Raw genomic sequence first — 6,000 nt, forward strand, 5'->3', positions numbered from 1 at the left:
TAGTGGGTCCTACAAAAGCCTCTGTTTATGATCCCTTGATGCTAACAGCAGCATATGTTGCCAATATTTCCCTACCTATTACAAGGCTATAAATAATAATGTCCTACTGTAAAAAAATGAATTCTGTAAAATGAGACTTTATTTGTATAGGAATAACTTGCAGTAATATGGAATAGCTATTCAGAGAAACAATACCAATTAAAAAAGGTTTGTTGCACAATTATTACACAATACAGCATCACAGTATGATATTTACTTAAAGTGATTACACAATCCCCAGGCAAGGTGCAGACATAGGGAATCAATGTTTACTACATACCACATAGTGGTATCCTATATATATTGGGAAACTTTAGAAGACCCATGTAATTCATATTTTATAGCTTAGGTTGTCCTAAAAATACAGAGTGTTCCCCCCAGGAAATTACCCTAAAGTGAAACAGCACAGAATGGTTAAAATGCTCTCTTGCAATTAACACATGATATGTATACAATTCATAATGAATTTAGTAAGACAGCAGATCAGGGTATTTCTTTATTTTGGCCTATTATTTTCTCTCTTTTCAACCTACTGTGAGAAATGTTTGAATTATTTTTAGTGCTTTATTCACCACCTTTAACCACAAGAGGGAGTTAGTAGCAACCTGAAATGATAGATGTATATAATGTTTTGGGGAAGGGTCCTGTATCAAGAAAATGTAGGTGTTACTTCAGCTATGGAACATGCACCAGAGTTGGCAACTAACCCATCGGGTCATCAGGAAAATAATTATTTTTTTAATACCTAATTTGTCTTCACTGTAAAAGAAAATGGCCGGTGGATCATTATCTCCCTAATGGGGTTAGCGGATCTCTCTGGCACCATACCATGCACAGTATTTCACTCGTTCTAGAACTAGTGCAAGCACCCTTCATAAGAGTAATGGAGCAGAAGGGTGCTGTCCAACTGTTTCCATACAGTGGGATGATTATTCACTATACAAGATTGTTCCTATTATACAGAATGCTCAGGACCTGGGGTATTCCGGATAACGGATCTTTCTGCAATTTGGATCTTCATACCTTAAATCATGTAAACATTAAATAAACTCAATAGGATGGTTTTACTTCCAGTAATGATTAGTTATATCTTAACTTGGATCATGTACATGGTACTGTTTTATTGTTACAGAGAAAAGGAAATAATTTTTAAGAATTTTGAATATTTGGATAAAATGGAGTCTATGGGAGACAACCATTCCATAATTTTGAGCTTTCTGGATAATGGGTTTCTGGATAACAGATTCCATACCTGTACTATATATTAAGGGGCCAGGTTATAATAAAATGATGATACAGTCATCCAAACAGGAGACTGAAATTCTAGAGTAGTGTAGGCCCAAAAAATCTTTTGAAATGCCACATCTGGCCTGCAACAGAATACTACGGGGCACATTTACTAAGCTCGAGTGGAGGATTCTAAGTAAAAAAACTTTGAATTTCGAAGGTTTATATTTGGGTACTTCGACCATTGAATAGGCTACTACGACCTACGACTTTGATTCGAACGATTCAAACTAAAAATCGTTTGACTATTCGACTATTCGACCATTCGATAGTCGAAGTACTGTCTCTTTAAAAAAAACTTCAACTACCTACTTCGCCACTTTAAACCTACCGGCTTCAATGTTAACCTATGGGGACCTTCCCCATAAGGTTCCTAAGCTTTTCGATAGTTCGATTCGAAGGATTTAATCGTTCCTTTGATCAAAGTATTTGCGGTAAATCCTTCAACTTCGAAATTCGAAGTCAAAGGATTTTACTTCGAGGGTTAATTAAAATGCTTTTGTAAGCAATTATTAATTGATGTTCCTTAACCTGACTGTTTTGCAAACCTGACTGTCCCATCTCAGTCTGTCAGTTGGAGTTTCTAATGCCATCCGACTACTGCTGCACAAATATGGCAGCCCCCTCATAGAAGAACATGGGGGTAAGAAAGGTAATGTAAAAGCATCATGCAAATACTTTTATGGCAAAATTATAAATAGCATTCAAAGAAAATGTTATAATAGATATAAAAAAGGTTATTTTCTGGTGGCAGTATCTCTTTAAAAATTCAAATCTTCGTGCCGAAACGTGATGACGCCATACACACGGCGCCTAAATCCCAGAAGTGTGCACTGCAAGCGCCACAGGAAAACCGGCACCAAGGATAGAAGGATCACTGCAGCGGGCGTCCCCGCCGACCCACTAGACCACCAGGGTGAGTCCTACCAGATATACTGCTACTTATAAGGGCAATGGAACATAGTAAGATTTGTTGCCTGCCGTTAAATCTTAAAATTACTATCTTATCTAAAAATGACTTGCCATAGCATAACATTAGGTTTGTGGCAAGTAAAACATATTACTCGCAGCAATCTGGCTTAATTGTGGGAAAATCTAAAGGGAGGTAATTTCCTGCAGGAAATTGACACTTTATATTTCACTACATCATGGTTTACAAATCGAATCTATTACTAACACTTTACCCTGAGTAAACAACTTATGTTGTGTTAAAGTCTTTACATAATGAAAGAGAGCTACTGTCGATTTTAATACATTAAAGTTTCTATGGGGACAAAGAGATAGCCCAGTAAAGGGGTGATTCACCTTAAAGTTAAAGGGATCCTGTCATCGGAAAACATGTTTTTTTCAAAACGCATCAGTTAATAGTGCTACTGCAGCAGAATTCTGCACTGAAATCCATTTCTCAAAAGAGCAAACAGATTTTTTTATATTCAATTTTGAAATCTGACATGGGGCTAGACATTTTGTCAATTTCCCAGCTGCCCCATGTCATGTGACTTGTGCCTGCACTTTAGGAGAGAAATGCTTTCTGGCAGGCTGCTGTTTTTCCATCTCAATGTAACTGAATGTGTCTCAGTGAGACATGGGTTTTTACTATTGAGTGTTGTTCTTAGATCTACCAGGCAGCTGTTATCTTGTGTTAGGGAGCTGTTATCTGGTTACCTTCCCATTGTTCTTTTGTTTGGCTGCTGGGGGGGAAAATGGAGGGGGTGATATCAGTCCAACTTGCAGTACAGCAGTAAAGAGTGATTGAAGTTTATCAGAGCACAAGTCACATGACTTGGGGCAGCTGGGATATTGACAATATCTCTAGCCCCATGTCAGATTTCAAAATTGAAAAAAAATCTGTTTGCTATTTTGAGAAATGGATTTCAGCGCAGAATTCTGCTGGAGCAGCACTATTAACCGATTCATTTTGAAAAAAATATTTTTTCCCATGACAGTATCCCTTTAACTTTTAGTATGTTACAGAATGGCAAATTCTAAGTAGCTTTTTAATTGGTCCTAATTATTTATCTTTCATAGCTTTTTAATTATTGGCTATTTTAAGCTTCCAAATTGGGGTCATTGACCCCATCTAAAAAACAAATGCTCTGTAAGGCTACACATTTATTCTTATTGTTACTTTTTGTTAGTCATCTTTCTATTCAGGCCCTCTCCTATTCATTTTCCTGTCTCTTATTCAAATCAATACATGATTGCTAGGTCCAAATTACCCTAGCAACCATGCATTGATTTGAATAAGCGACTGGAATATGATTAGGAGAGGGCCGATTGCTGTAATTTCAAAAGGGAGAGCTGATGAACAAAAAGCTAAATTAATTAGTACTCTTGTTTTCTGCTCAGTGAGAATCCTTTCTCATTTCTCAATTTCTATCATAAGTGACAGGCACTGAATATTGTCAAACTAATGCATTATAAACCTGTTGTTCTAATGCCTACACACCCAATTACAAGCACTCATCAAGGAAAATTATATATTTTACATTGCAAAACCTTTGTTATTCCCCATCTGTGGTTTGTAGCACTGGCTGCCATGAGGGGATTTGTGGCTTTGGTGGCACTGGCTTGCTATGAACAAATATACAGTATGTTGTTGATGGCATTGGCTGCTATGCACACATTTGTAGTGTTTGTGTCACAGGCTGCTACTGACAAATACGTGGTGTTTGTGGCACTGATTGCTATCAAAAAATTGTGTTGTTGGTAGTACTGGCTGTCATGGACATATTTGTGGTGTTGGTAGCAGTGGCCACCATAAACACATTTTTTGTGTTAATGGAACAGGCTGCTATGGACAGATTTGTGGGGGCCATAGGCCACTATGAACAAGTTTGTAGTGTTGGTGGCACTGGCTACCATGACATATTTTTGGTATTGGTGCTGCCATGGACACATTTGTGTTGTTGGTGGTATTGACTGCCATGGACACATTTTGATGTTGATGACATTGGCTGCCATGGACAGATATGTTGTGTTGGTGGCACAGGTTGCCATGGGCATTGATTGATACCTCAGTATAGTCAGGTTTTACAGATTCTGGTAGATCTTGTACAGATCTTACTGATATTCTAGGATATCTGAATATATATTTAATTTGACATTATTTTCCAGAATAATACCTTTTTCTCCCAGCTGTTTTTAATCCAGCAGATGAGCCTAGCACATGGGCACAACAAACTTCCAGGTCAGGGCATTATTCCTTTGCTTGAACACGTGTGTGCTGTGGAACAATTCCTCTCTTATTTGCCTCAAGCAAAACTAGAAGGAAAAAAGCAGGTCAAGCATGCTCACGAGAATGTACATTATTTTCTCTACCAGAAGAATGGGGGATTATTGAAATAATGTGTCAAGTTCAGTAAAGGAATTTACATTTTCACAAATTAGTCATTTCCTGTAAATAAACAAAGACAGTAAAAAAGAAGTCAGTCATTTTAACATAGAACGGGGGGAGACCAACATCCTCAAATAAGCTGCTTATGTGAAATGTTCCAGCTATTTTCTTTTTAACACCATTTAGCTATTCCTATTATAAGCGGTGCCTGAACAAGCAAAAGGATGAGTTGGTTTCCATAGAAACCAGCATATGACGCACCTTGCTCTCTGGGCCTAACAGGGGAGTGAACAGCCTCTTATCTGTGAATCAGAAAATCTTTGACACTGAGAGATTGCCTGGTCTGTGCACTCTGAAAGAGACAAGAACAAATGCTTCACAGGCAAGGTCTGGATTTAGTACAGTTAATAATCAAACAATATTAGCAAACCAATTGCACCAAGCAAACTGGTAATTGCTAAATGACTGAGCCTTTTGTGCCTTGCAATGCTGTCAAGGGCTGTCATGCTTCTCCTACAAAAACTGCCGCTAATACATTCTTCTGAATTAGGTTTCATGAATGATTGTAAAATCATGCTTGCTAATCTGTGCAACACCCCATCCTACTTATGTATCTGTTGCTTTATTTATAATATGTTTCTTATTTAATAATTTTCAAAGCTATATAGTCATTTTCTCATAATTCAACAATGTTTTTCTCTCATTGAAAAATGATATGACAATAATGTGACAAAGCCAGACCTCCCCCCCCCCCGCAAAAAAAAATCTTTGGGGGCTTATCTCACACCCTCAGGCATGCACATTTCCAACCATACAGCAGACCCAGTGACAGTCTTCGCCCACCTTCACTTCATCACCTCCGGGATGCGAGTTCTATTATGTGGTAGTGATGCCTCTAATGATGAACTTGCAAGTATAAATTGTGAAACCATACTCCACACTTTGGAATTTTTAGGATTGTGTGTAGAAAAGTGCTGTAAGAGGTGTATATAAAATCACACAGCGTTATAGATGTATGCTGCCTCTGCAAGTTTCATAGCTGCTTTCCCTGCCCTCCCAGAATGTATAATGCAGATGCTGCTACATTGTGTATGCCTGTTTTGTGCAGAAAACTGTCTTTCACTTCAGAAGCAGAGGCGACTTCTCCACAAATTTATAGATAGCATCAGTGGCATAATTTTATGCCCCAGCAAAGCAAATTTCCAGGCCCTCTCTGCACAAAATCCAAAAGTGCAAACTAATCACCCATGCCCCCCCCAAGCACAAAATTATGGGTGATTTCCCCTGTAAACCCAGATTACCCTGCAGCCATGTTGTCTGCTTCCTTGGTAATTATG

Source organism: Xenopus laevis, chromosome 1L (assembly GCF_017654675.1).
Source record: "Xenopus laevis strain J_2021 chromosome 1L, Xenopus_laevis_v10.1, whole genome shotgun sequence".
Lineage (NCBI taxonomy): Eukaryota > Metazoa > Chordata > Amphibia > Anura > Pipidae > Xenopus > Xenopus laevis.